Source organism: Centrocercus urophasianus, unplaced genomic scaffold (genome assembly GCF_019232065.1).
Source record: "Centrocercus urophasianus isolate 14NV4802_14NV808 unplaced genomic scaffold, USGS_Curo_1.0 seq_18, whole genome shotgun sequence".
In the NCBI taxonomy this organism is placed as follows: domain Eukaryota; kingdom Metazoa; phylum Chordata; class Aves; order Galliformes; family Phasianidae; genus Centrocercus; species Centrocercus urophasianus.
Genome location: NW_024884733.1, coordinates 4225559 through 4239013, shown reverse-complemented (window position 1 = coordinate 4239013; position 13455 = coordinate 4225559). Strand labels below are relative to the sequence as shown.

The following is a 13455-nucleotide window of genomic DNA, read 5'->3' as shown; positions in this document are numbered from 1 at the left end:
GGGCTGAGCCCAGAGCGCCCATCTCATCCCTCGGGAGCATCACAACGCCACCTAGCACTGCCCGCGTCCCTCCGAGCAGCCCACACGCGGCTTTCTCGGCAGGCAGCCCGCAGCCGTGCCGAAGCGGTGCAGCACCCTACATACACCCCGATACACGCGCGGAAGCGACCGCTGCACGACGACAGCTCCCTCCTTCCCCTCCTCGTCCTCCCCAGCCCCGAGGAACTCTGCCCCCTCCCGGAGCCTCCTGACCCCCTTACAGCCGGGATAGCCGGGAGCGGGCCGACCGCTCGGAACCGGCCGGGCAGGGCTGAGACAACGACCGCCCGCAGCCCGGACGGTCACCTCCGAGAGCCCGCGCCGCTCCTCTGAGCGCCGGCCCCGCGCCGCTCTTCCCGCCTCCGCCGCTCGCCGCGCGCCCGCGCACGTCACCGCGCAGAGGGAGGGGGGAGCGGCGGCGCCGCCCATTGGCCGCGGGCCGCGGCGCGGGGGGGGGGGGGGCGCGTGAGGCGGCAGGGGGGGGGAGCGCGCCCCCTGCGCTCCGCTCCGCCCGCATCTCCGCCCGCACGTCCGGGTCCGGCGGGACGTCCCCGCCCCGTGGAGGCTGTGGGTGAGGCCGGCGGGATGCCGGAGTCGAGGCCGGGAGGAGGACCCCGTCCCTCCGCCCGTCCTTGTCCTTGGCGGGGAACGCGGCGGTTGCTCAACAAGTGCTCCGGGCTTCGGCCCGACTCGCGGCCTCCGCGGGGAGATCGTTTCAAACGGTTGTGCCGGAGCAAGGGCAGATGTTGTTACGGGGGAGGGAAACGAGGAGGTCCCGTCTCTGTTCGGAGCGTCAGAAATGGGGTGAAAGGCCCAGCCTGCAGCCCGCACATTGCCTGCAGCAGGGAGGGCACGGCGCGTGACGGGCTGTGAGTCACTGCGGCACGTCAGCGAACTCCAGTAACCTCTGTCGCTGCGGCGTAAACGGGGAAGTGTTCCTAAAACGAGAACTGAGCCGCCAACCTCCGCCTTTTCTCCTCCTCGCAGCTCCAGGGCTGTGCCGTGCATGCGGTGTGCTGACCGGTTATTCCCGGGCTGAAGCGTAGGGCTGCTTAGTAGGAAAACTGCTATAAAGATTGAAAAAGAGGAAAAAAGTATTTGCTGACATGCGAATGGCTGTGCTGGAGCCTTCACAGAACTGAGCCCCTGTCCTCCACAGTGCGGACTTAAAACCCACTTTGTGTTTTTTTAACACAATTCCTCTTAGAGATGCTCTCACGGCTGCTAGCACGCAGTCACGGCAGGCTACTCACGTTGCAGTGCCTTGTGGTGCCAGCGTGAGCAGGGTGAGCAAGGAGAAAAAGGGGAAGAAACTGAAAGTTTCCTTTCCTGAAGATCCAAAACTTGCTGATGGAACTGTTGTGTCTAATCAGCAAAACCTCAGCTCTGGAGGGTAGGAAGATCAGATACCTTTGGCAGAAAGAAGAGGGCATCTGGAGTTCAGAGCTGGTTGCGGGGCTTCATTTATTGTGCCTTATGGAGATGAGGGGTAGGTAGCACCAAGTTTGTTAACAGCTCTTAAAGAACCTCTCTGGCCCAAACATCACTGTGTGATGGGTGCTTTGCTCGCCTCTGGTCTCCCAGCCTTTCCCTAAACTCTGTATCACAGATTCCTCCTGCTCCAGGTGTGTTTGCAGGTAGCATACCCGACCAGCCCTCCTCGTTGCCTATCTTCCCAAACTTTATAAATTCAATGAGGCATTGCCACCACTGATTTTTTTTGCCACTCGCATGCATCTTCTGCTCTTGTCTTCACAGGTCCAAATTGCAGCAGTGTTTCATCAGCTACATCCTTTACCATGCTTGTCACCACGCTGCTTGCAATCTTGATTTTCTTGAGCGTTTTACACTAATCCTACAGGCTGCATTGCTCAACGATTGCCTCACCACCACCACTTCTCAGCACTCCTGGCTGAATCACGGCGTTGCTCGCCCCCACATCACAACTGGTGTCCCAGACAACCTTTTTGCTTCAGCTTTACTTGATCTCACTTCAAGAGCCAGGACAGGCTGGGGGCTGAGGTTTTCACAGCCCCTCAGGAAGACCTGCGCCTTCTGCTGCACCTTGCCATGAAGCTTGGCACTGTTTCCAAACAGATGGGACTGATGCTGCTTTTTCTTAATTCTGCATAACTCCGTGCACTACTTCAGGCTCTAAGTAACTGTGGCTGTTTATTGTCACTCATTTTCACAGGAATTAGAGCTTCTATCTGGGCTTTAGATTGAGTCGCCCAGAAGCCTCAGCACTTTCTCATGTTTCAGTCGACTGCAGTATTCCCCATAATATCATAGAATCATAGAATGGCCTGGGTTGAAAAAGACCACAACGATCATCTCATTTCAACCCCCTGCTCTGTGCAGGGTCACCAACCAGCAGACCAGGCTGCCCAGAGCCACATCCAGCCTGGCCTTGAATGCCTGCAGGGATGGGGCATCCACAGCCTCCTTGGGCAACCTGTTCCAGTGCATCACCACCCTCTGAGTGAAAAACTTCTTCCTAATATCCAACCTAAACCTCCCCTGTCTCAGTTTGAAACTATTCCCCCCTTGTTCTATCGCTATCCACCCTTGTAAACGGCCACAATATGCTTTTCTAAGTATGATTTAAACGTTTCTCAGTACGCGTGCACCATAGCAACTGTATAAATGACAATGTGTAAATGTCAGAGCTCCCTCAAGTGGTAGGAAATACTGTAACATGTTACACTTTTTAAGGAGTTGGTGTTTTTTGAATCCTTTTTTAACAAATAACAAAATGACAGTGAAGTTAGACCTGTATCATCAAGCCAATTCGAAGTGTAGCAATGAATGGTCTGGTTTTGCGTAGCCAGAAAAAATGGTGCTGCTGTAAGGCCAAGGTCGGAGCTCAGTCAGCAGTTAACAAAATACCAAATCACACATCATTTAAGAAACTGTAGCGGGCTTCAGCCTGATCTGATAACGCATGACTGCATTTTGGCAAGAAAACCTAAATCTGGCTCCAGCACACGTCACATAGCTGAGGTGCCCAAAGTGCTTATAGATCATGCAGACTGCTTCTGAAACCTCCAGTTCAAGTTTTCAGAGTTGCTGCTATCATCGCATCGGATTTGGTGTGTAATTACCCTTGCTCCTGTTTACTTTTGGGAACGTTCAATATATTTGCTACAAGAGATCCAGATTAGCAAACTCCTGTAAAGAGACAGGAGCAGCAGGAATTAAACGTGGGCCTCGGAGAGCAATTCCTCGTGCACTTACAAGCAATGCAGTTGCTGCTTTTGCTGGCATTTGGAACAGGCAGAGAACCAAGTGCAGTTCTCTCAGCAGAGGGCAGTGGTTTCCTCAAACATCACTCAGTGCTACTGAGCTGAAATCACCCTTCCATAAAGAAGTGAAGCCCTGCTGCCTGTCAGCAGGTTGCCGGATTGCTCTGCGAGCTCAGAAATTCAGATGCTGACCTTCTTGCCAGGCCAAATTTGCATTGTTTTCCAAGAGGCAAATATTTTTTCCTTGCCCTATCATTTTGAATGAGCTGTGCCAGTTTAGCAAGTTTGGGTTTTTTGTTTCAATTGAGGATGTTGTTTCTTTGGTATATTTTTAAAAAGAAGCTCCTAAACACCGCATCATGAAAGGTACTGAATCCATGTGGGTATATCTACATTTTAACCCTGCTAAGTTCAACTGTGTTTCCTACAAGTGCTTTACTCCTTCTGTAACACCCCAGCTTTGTTTTGTGATCTTTTAGATTGCCTTTCAAAGTTACATTATGAGGCCATGGGAAAGGTGTGGGGAAACGAAATGAGCTGCTCCAGTGAGAACAAATCAGCCAGGTTTTCTCTTTGAGGAAACACATGGTCTCTGAGGTCACCAAGAAGAGATCTTAGGGAGAAATGTCACTTAGGTAGTCAGGGTGCTACCTAAACTCCACAGTGAACACCAAGGAGAAGCCCAGGAGCTTTGAAATGCAACCGGAATCATAATGCTGAAAGCGATTTCGCTTCTTCATAGTGAAAGCCCTCCAAAAATTAGAGGATGTGGGGAAAAGTAATACCCACCAAAACCACAACCTATTGCTCAGAGGGGAACAGATATCTCCGTAAAGCCCTGGGAGACCGAGTCTCCATTGTAAACTGAGAAAGAAATTATGTTTTCAGCTTTTAGCATGAGGCATTGCCTCATTTCCACCTTGTTTTAATCTCCACAGAGACGGATGACATCTCCTGAAAGTAGTCCCAAGCAGAAGACGTTTCTAAATCTGTCCAACCAGCAATTTGGCTGTTTCCATGGCAGTGATGCAGCCAGGCCTGCTGCTTTCCCTTCTGCAAGAACCCTTCCCAAGCCTGACAGAGAACACCATGCATTCGTAGCTGCCCTGCCAAAACCTTCCCTCTTCTTTGCTCAGCGCTGTACCCATCTGTTCCTTTTTGCTATCCCTTCCCTTTGGAAATACCTGGCCAGAGAGAAAATCTCTGCATTCGTTCTCTTTTCTGCTGAAGCCTGCCTGACTCAGGCAAAGGAGGGAGTGCTGCTGGGTTTGAGGGATTGGAGACGGCAATGCTTTCCAAGTTTCCGAGCTGCCTTGGAAAGAAGTTTTGGGTGATGGTGAGGGAGAACAGTGTAGAAGCCAGGAGCAGAAACAAAGCAGAAAGAAAAAAAATCGAGATTTCTGTCTGGTCTCTCAAAAGAATTAGGCTGAAACTTGGCATCTTTGGCCATAGCAACAAGTGGAGCAGTAAAGAATGTACAGACTTGGTTCAATGCAGTGCTTTTTGAAGGAGATGACAAGCGTGAAGGAACACTTCCAAAACCCTGAATTCAGATAAATCCGTGTCACAGCTGAGTCTCTGGCAGCTCTCAACACTATTTCACTGCAAGTGAAAGAATAGAAGAGTTACAAAGCTGAAAGAATAGCCTTTCCTATCAGCTGAGGGCCAGCAAAAATGGAAGGTTGTAATGGAACCATTCTGGGAGGTGAAGCAATATGCAGGGTTTGCTGCATTTGATTGGCACTGGGCTCAGTTGATGTGGTTACAAAAACATCTTTGTGCTCAGCAATATTCCGTTGTTGGCCTAGTGCCTTGAGGCTTACATGCTTTGGAAATATGGATGAGGAGATGAAAACTTGAGCTTGTTTAAAGGTTTTAAATCTGAAGATGGCAGACCTGGGAGAGGGATTCTGAGTTCGGGCATGTAGGTCATGCAAGAAAAGTTTTGTCTTCACTAGCAAGTTACTATGAAACCCAGTAAAAGTGTTCCTGCCCCTTCAACCCTTGCTCACACACACAGAAAATTCTCCTTGCCTAAAGTGTCAGGAGAAACAAGAATTGACAAACAAACCAGAGGACAGGCTAAGCTTGAGTGAGGTAACTTTATCCTTTACCCCTGCCATTTCCCTACATCATGTAGCCAAGTTAGCACCATTAGGACAACCAGCAGTGCTTACTTCCCATCGTTTGGCCTCTTGTGCTTTCATCACTGCCTGCTGGCTCCTCGCTTTTCACTTATGAGCTTATTTACTCAGTTGCAAAAGGCTTCCGGCATCAACACCAGCAGTCACCCACCTTCACTGCAAATGTCTTCGTTCTGTTATTTTGAAAATGCGCCTCTGAAAGACTGCATTTCTCTGCTGCCTGATGATCAGGCACCAAGTCATGGGAGAATCACTGGTGTGATGCTACTGTAGTCTATGATTTTAGGAGGAAAGATCCAGGCTGAAAGCTTTCTGGTGGCATTCCAAACGAGCTGTCATGAGAAGAGAATCCAACACACAAGACCTCAGTGCTGAGAGAAAATCAGAGGGTTTCATGTACTCAGAGGAAAAGTGTGGAACTATAAATGCTAACTCAGTAACTCCCCAGGAATGAGCATGTGCCATGCTGGGACTGAATGCATCATTAGCAAATCCCTGAGGCAGATCCCTATTTCAGACTGCACAGTATAACAGCTCCAGGGAACGTACAAGAGACACAGAGGATGCTGATGATTTCACAGTTTCTGCTTCCCTGCGAGGCAGAAAATAGAAATGCTATGAAGCTCTTTCCCAGGAGCACAAAAGTAATGTTTTCCTGGGCGATTGAAAGCTGAAGAAGATAGGTTTGTTTTCTGTAAACTGAGAGAAAAGGGAACATTACAGCCTGCTGCCATCGCTGCGAAAGAAAATCACTCAGCTGATGAGGCAAGCACTGTGGATTGAAGCAATACAGCTGGCCCCTTGCAGAAGAGACGCTGAGGGATGCAAAGCTGCCTTAGGTGAACAGAAATCTCAGGGTCACGTACAGCCCACAGTGGATTCACACTGTCTCAGTGTTTCCTGCAGCAGCACAGACTATCGATGCACGTCACACGTCTGCCCTTTATGGCGAGCAACCCCTGGGAAAAACTTTGAGACAGATCGCTCAAGGTAATTTAGTAGTGTGACTACATCCTGAGAAAGAAGAGACAGAAAGGGAAAGGCAGACAGCAGACAGCCAGGCGGTCTCTAGCATGCTGAGGTCAAATTCCCCTTTCTGTCACTCTGGGGTATGAGAAAATTGAGGATGACACAGATAGGTAACAGACACATGCAACACAAACCTGCAGGGAGACTTTAACACGTGCCTGTGTGAGCACAACAGTATAACCTCTATCAGAAAGAAGATGCCCACGTTTCAGGCTTAAATGTCTCAACTTCTCTGCATAGCTCCCATTGCACAGTAACTATCTCAGCTATATGAAATGTGCTATTGGCTCTAGGGGGGTATTATTTCAGGTTGGCTGCAGCTGGAAATATACAACACAGCTTCAGGCCTCATTCAGTGCACACTTGACAAGTTTTCTGCTCAAAAGTAAATGGAAGGAAGGTTGTCTTCAGAAGGCAAGGCTTATGCAGCTGTCCTGTGTGTTTGATGAAGGGAGTGCCTGTCCGTCTGCTCCATCTTTTACCTCCAGTAACTTTTGAACCCGATGGCTGATTTTACACAAATCAGATGGAGGAGCAGAGGTTCCAGAAATATTCAGCTCCTGTGAGTTTTGTGAAGAGTTCAGCCAGGCTGAAGGACAGGCTGTTAATACTCTGAATGGAGGAAACCTGCAGATGATCTCAACTTTAAACACAATAAGAATGTAAGCTGGCAGGACTCACTGGAGCTCAGTGTGTCCAGCCTCCTGACCGAAGCACAGCTAGCTTCAAAGTTAGGCAGAGTTGCACAGGGTCTCATTTTGGAAACATCCCAGGTGTCAGAGAATCCACCTCTGATTTCAGTTTCACACAACGAATGTATGGAGTGCAATTCCCTTGGCTCTGTTAAGTAGTTCTCAGCAAACAACTTTTCCTCTCTTCTGTACAGGTCTTAGAAGTGGCAGCCAATGTCAAAGTCTGCAGCAAACCCCCCGCTGCAGGCAACCCATAGGACTCAGCTTATGTTCAATATATTTAGCCACCAGCTAGTCACTTAATTCTGGCATTCTGTGTTAGTTAATGATTAAGCGTGCAAAGGCCAAAAGCAGAGACACAAGGCTTTGTATATCTCATTATTTGCTTTAGCAGGAGCTACAAGGGAGGGCGTGCGGCTCTGTGTGAGTAGGAACTGCAGGCTACATATCCAGCCTGACAAGCTAATGAGAACAAGTCATTCATTAACAGAAGACTTGCTGCTAGGCAAACACACACAGCTGGTATGGGAGAAGAATTTGGATGTGAAATGAGACAGTGGAAGTTCTTTTCATAAGATGTTTCGTACTTCTGCAAGTTTACAGTCTAACTAAAGACCACACAGAACACTCTAAGAGCCTGATTAGAGGAAGATTAGGGCTTGTGAGAGGTCTGGTAATGAGCAGAGAGGCGGAATCTGCAAAGAGAATGGAAATATTTGCATGTTTAACAGAATGAACAAGTTTTAAACTGAAGTGAGGTTTGATTACAAACGTCTATGGTGATCCCCTGGGTGCTGCTCTGTGTGCTCACACGTGGAAACACATTCACAGGAACATCTCGGAGAACCTTTCACGGTTTCATTTGTTTGCTTCGTTTGTTTGTTTTCAGTTTCACGTGGCTGAGCACCTTCCAAAGAAGCAACATTAACTCTGAGAACTGCAAAGCGAAGGCATTTAATTCTGTATCAGGGTATGAGGCAGGAACACAATGTCATTTGAAAGACGCAGCAATCGCCTGCAATTCTTGCATAACTAAATTAGAAAGCCTGCCAAGGGAGAATCTACCAGGTTTATGCAGCAGTATTTGAGACTGAACTTTAAGAACTCACTGGCTGGCAAAGCATTCTGAGCATGAGTGACAGCCAGAGGGGGCAAGAGAGAAAAGAGAGAGAGGAAGGAAGCATGAGGGGAAACCGGTATGTGAGGCAAAGAGCATGGGAAGGAAGTACTGTTAAGTCTGAACTCAATTTAATTTTAACTGCACTTATTAGAAAACCAAGAGAAGGATGTATTTTCTTCTGAGCTAATGAAGCTTCTGTTTTGTTTTGGACTACTACGGTGCTTCGCTTAGTCTAATTCAAACATGGAACAGTAGTTATCATGGGAGTGGAGGGTGGGATGAGTTCGGTCTTGAGGCATTGATGGAGTATTGCACTCTGAAGTGTTTGCTGTCCCTTAGCTAAATGTCAGCTCTTTGGCTACAAACCTTCCAGCCAGTGAGAAGAGAAAATGCAGAACAAAAAGCTTCTGTCTGCTAACTAGACATCTCTCACTGTTCAATAAATTAGAAACCAAAAGAATTAGGCTCCTAAATATGTACTGAAGCAGCGCTGGAATGCTGGTGGTAAAAACACTCCTATTGACCCTTCTGCAGACAAATGCCTAAAAGCCTGAATCATCAGCAACACCATCGGGGAACCTCATGTTACCTCAGCAAATGTACTCTATCAGTAATCACGCTGGGCAAGCTGATTTGCAATTGCCAGCAGATGCAGAGGCTTGACATCTTTTTTTTTTTTTTCTTTTTTCTTTTTTTCATTTTCTAGAGAAAAAGACAAACAAACTGCATGCTGAATGTTCTTATCCACACACCCTTGTACCTCTTTTCCTGCCTTAAACAGATAGATGGGAAGGGCGGTGCAGTTGTAGCACTCACAAGTATAGCAGACAAGAAAGCAGTTGCTGAAGAAGTCCAACAAGCTGCTTATTCCATGCCCCTGCACCTCTGGCTCTCCCCTGATGGAGGCTACAAGAAGGCTACGGGTTATACCGTGATGGGAACAGTTCCTGTAAACCCTCAGAGCAGTCAATATGTTCCTATTTACAGTTAATAGATATATGGACAAGGACAGCCACACAGCTGTAACCCAGTGAGAGCAGTTAGCTGGGCACTACAGCTAATGCAAAACCACAGTGTGTGTTTGTAGTTTTTAAAATGTTAACTATGGTGGACCAGAAGAGCAGTTAGTAGCAGAAGAAATGTCATCTGTCAAAGGCTCTGTGGGGATGTTTCTATGCTGCTGGCCCAAATCTGCTAGAAAACCTTCCTTCCCAGGAAAGAGTTTGTGTCTGTAGAACCCCACTGAACAGGCATGCGAGTACTTCAAGCAATCTTGCATGCGCCGAAGCACAATTTAAATCATAGTAAAGACTAAAAATAGCTTTTAAAAGGCTGAAATGCCAACTATTGTGCTGTGACAGATCTCTGCAGACTGTGTGTTAAGAGCCGCCAGTCGGAGACGAAAGGATGAGCACTTGTGTGTGTTTCATCCAGAAATGACATTTTCCTTTGAAACGGCTCAGCACTCACAGGTTTTATTGTTTATTGCAGGGTAACTAACCTCTTGTCACAAAAGCTGTATCACATCTTTATACTTCTCTTTCTTTTCTTCGTGCCTTTCTCCAGAGCCCCTTCCTTATGACTCAGAGGAGGCCGCCTGGTGTTTGCACTGACCCAGGCTGGGTGTTACAGGTACACCCAGCAGCAATGCCCGGGCCACCTAGTGGACGTCACACGTTGCCTTTTGCAGCCATCCCAGGTGAGTTACAGCCATCCTTATTTCCACAACCTGTTCTCCTGCACTGCAGCAGGAGCACGAAAATCCTGACATGGGAAGCACATATTTCCCTTATTCTTGGGAACTCTCCAAATGCCTCAGTTGGGATTAAGCTTCTGCTGTCCTAAGCAATTAACAAATGCTTCAACTAATATCATCCACTTCCTAAATATGGGCCGAATATTTAATAGAAATATGTTTCTCTCTGTAGCTTCAATACACAGAAGGTGTATGAGTTGGGAAAAGAACAAAGATCACTCCTAGAATTAATTTTCACGTTACCAGTACAGTAATGCTAGTTAATTTTTCCAAAGTTACAAATCCAAATTGCTCAGCTGACTCAACATAGGCTTAGGAGTCTCCAGTTTATCCCTGGGCTTCTTCTGGCACAGAACCCACACCTCATGCAAATGACAGCTGTGAGTTCATGGCATGTAAAGCACAGCACTGCTCATCCACCAATTACTTGATCTTCTGATATTTGGAGCACACCATGGATGTGCTGCAGTGCATTCTTAGTACTTAGAAGAAACTTCAAGAAATGGATATCTGGCAAATATTAAAAGTCAGTTCTGAAGTGATGCTAGAAATACCACATTTCTGGTCAGTCCTATTACTGCAACGTCAATGCTGCCTTTGTTCCTTGGTGCTTTTATCCCTTACTCAAACAGCTCATGACATGGCAGATTGACTGGGAGCCCAAAACTGCCAGGAGGGCAGGAACTGTTAGGGTACCACATGCTGCCAGCCCTCTTCAGAAGAAATTACCTTCTGACACATAACCTGTTCCTGGTACTGCGTGGGCCTGATAACATCATAGTTGACAATAATGGGTAGCACTGATACAGATTTAAAAATCTCCTCTCAAAAGCAGTTTGTAATCTTGGCATAGTTAGTAACTGTGACACTCCATGAAGTAAGTACTTATTAGCCCCTGTTCTAACAACGTGGAGTGGTGTGGCTCCGTGTCATCAGTGACTCAGTACACAGGGTCAGTTTCAGTTTGGGGAGCTTCTTGTTTATATCCCCATCGCTCTTTTAGGCAATCCAGAATGGTGGGCACCAACCGGGGCTGGGCATCCCCTGTTACGTGGGGCCAGAGGAAATGGTGCCATTTAAAATAGGTTCCTGAGAGTACCAAGTGGATACAGCCTGAGGACATAGCTCGTTCAGGAGATTGACCGCAACTGCTAGTATCTTTGAGCACTGGTTCTGAAGCTGTTAAATAGGGTATGGCAGCAAACAGTAACCATGCTGCAGACCCCTTCCCTTTACAACAAAGTCCCTGTCTGACTCCACCCCCAGTTGACATGTTACTGTGTGGCAGACATTTTCCAAGCAGTCAGACATTAATGTAACCCACAGTGAGCTGTTACATGTGCACAAGCTGCTCATAGAGGGAGTGAGGGATTTCATAAGGCCTGAGGAGCAGTGATTAAACACAATTCTCCTTAGTGCACCTAAGCATAATAGTCTCTTGATGTTGGCATCTCCTTTTGAAATGCTAATGACTTTCTTCTGGTTAGCTCTTCAGGATCAGTGAGTAAAGAGGCATTAGGAAATAAAAGTACCATTCCTGTTGATATGAAAGAGTTCTTCTATCCTACAAGGCAACTGCAAATGGCACAGAGGAGTTTTATGTTTGTTGTCTCTCTGCAGTCTTCAGAGAACATACATTTTGTTTACGAGGCAAGCCATTTACAAATGCCAAACCCTGCAAATTCTGGCTGGAAGGATACCAGGAAATATCTCCACTGCAGAGACTGCCCATGTCGACCAGCTCTGCACAGGACTGCCCATCCTGCACACACACCCTCTGCTCATACCTCATAGCCATGTCTACACTGGGTCCTGGGACTTGGTGGTGTGTAGCCCAGACAGTCCCAATGCTGTTTTATGAACTGCTTTGTTATTAGCAAGCCTGTCTCTATTTCCTGATCTCCCCAGTGTTCCTAGCTTATTAATGCATTTATTAAGGCACTTCTGATTGCTCATACTCCTCGCTCCTATTCACTCTAGTCTGTGTCAGAGCTGGTGCCCTAGGACTGGGTGCAGTTCAGGTGCATGTGACAATATGGATAGCATTTCAGTCACACCTTGTGGTGCAGGGGAGGTAGAATATGGCCTCAGAAGTGTCACTAGACATTTCAGACAGGCAAGCTGACTGCCATGGACGAGTTTCTCCTCAGCATCCCAGTCTAGACAGCCACGTGAGAGCTGATGTAGCACAGGTTGCTGTGGGTTCCTGGGGCCTGGCTGGCTCTGTATCAACAAGAGAGTTTATAATTGTTCTCAGTGATGTGGTGAGGGCACCTGAGTCTGACAGCCCTGCATATTATCCATGAAGAAACAAACACTGCTATGGAACAGGGATTGCTAAAATTGTAGCCAGCTTGGAGAGCAAAACACCTTCAAGAACTCAGGTCTTCTAAACTGCAGCAAGCATTGCTATCTCTCAGGATGAAACCCCCTCCCTTTTCTTTAGTTGGAGAGCCTTCTGCAAGATTAGAGAGGCTGAAAGGAGACGGTTTGGTTGCACACCAATTAGTTACAGTGCATGCTCAGCCACCTGATGACGAGATGCTGCTGCCAGCCGTGCCTGTGCAGCAACACGCCCTGTGTTACTCGTGTGGCTGTGCCTCCCTGCTCCTCCATGCCCTGGGTCAGGAGGGGACAAAGAGGGCAAGGTTGTGTGCCAGGGCCCTGGGAGTTCACCTGGGGCCTTGTGAGCATTGGGAGAGGTGCACACGGCGTGGGAAGCGTACACAGAGCACACGGGGAAACGGTGCACGCAGAATGAGAGAATGGGCCTGCAGAGGGCTGGGTTCAGCTTCCAGATGCTGCGCGTCCCCACCGTGCTCTGACCTGCACCAGGTGGGAAAGCAGTCCCAGCTTTATGTAGAATCATAAACTGTTTGAGCTGGGAGGAGCCCGCAAAGGTCATCCTGTGCAGCGCTCAGGGGCATGGAATAACCGAATAGCCCAAGCTAAAAGGACCCACAGGGCTCGCGCGTTCAGACCTCTGCCTCCATGCAGGACCACCCCAAAATCGCACCGCGCGGCCGAGCGCCGAGCCCGTCCCGGCGTCCGTGAAGAACCGGCCTTCCGTGAAGAACCTATTAGTTCCTGACGCCCGAACCGACCCACCCCTGGGTCACAACCCGCAGCTCTCGCCCCCAGGCGGGAACGGGGCGCCTTAACGCGGGCACCGCGGACGCCTCAGCGACCTCAGGAGGACGCGACCCGGCCCTACGCGGCCGCGACCCCCCACCCGCCGGCGGCGCCGCCCGCCAGTCTGGGAGGGGGCGGCCTCCCCGGGAGGACCGCGGGAGCCGCTCCGTCCCCTCTCCCGGCGCTCTGTGGTTTAAGATGGCGGCGGGGGCCGAGGGGGAGAGTCCGTGAGCGCCAGGCCGGAGCGCCGCGGGGCCGGCGGGGGCGGGCGGGAGCCGCCGGGGCGCGCACGCGGGGG

General features: G+C 48.9%; 1 protein-coding gene across 4 annotated transcripts in view; it reads right to left on the bottom strand.

The window, feature by feature from the left end:
• SOAT1 (sterol O-acyltransferase 1) overlaps window positions 1–405 on the bottom strand; it is a 28786-nt gene extending 28381 nt beyond the window's left edge. Inside the window, exon 1 of one of the 4 annotated variants that reach the window (XM_042819618.1) lies at window positions 346–405. The gene's annotated coding sequence lies outside the window, so the exon portion shown is untranslated. Of the gene's footprint in view, window positions 1–260 lie in introns of all 4 variants that reach the window. The other 3 variants (XM_042819620.1, XM_042819617.1, XM_042819619.1) reach the window with 3 other exon arrangements.
• Window positions 406–13455: the final 13050 nt, after the last annotated feature.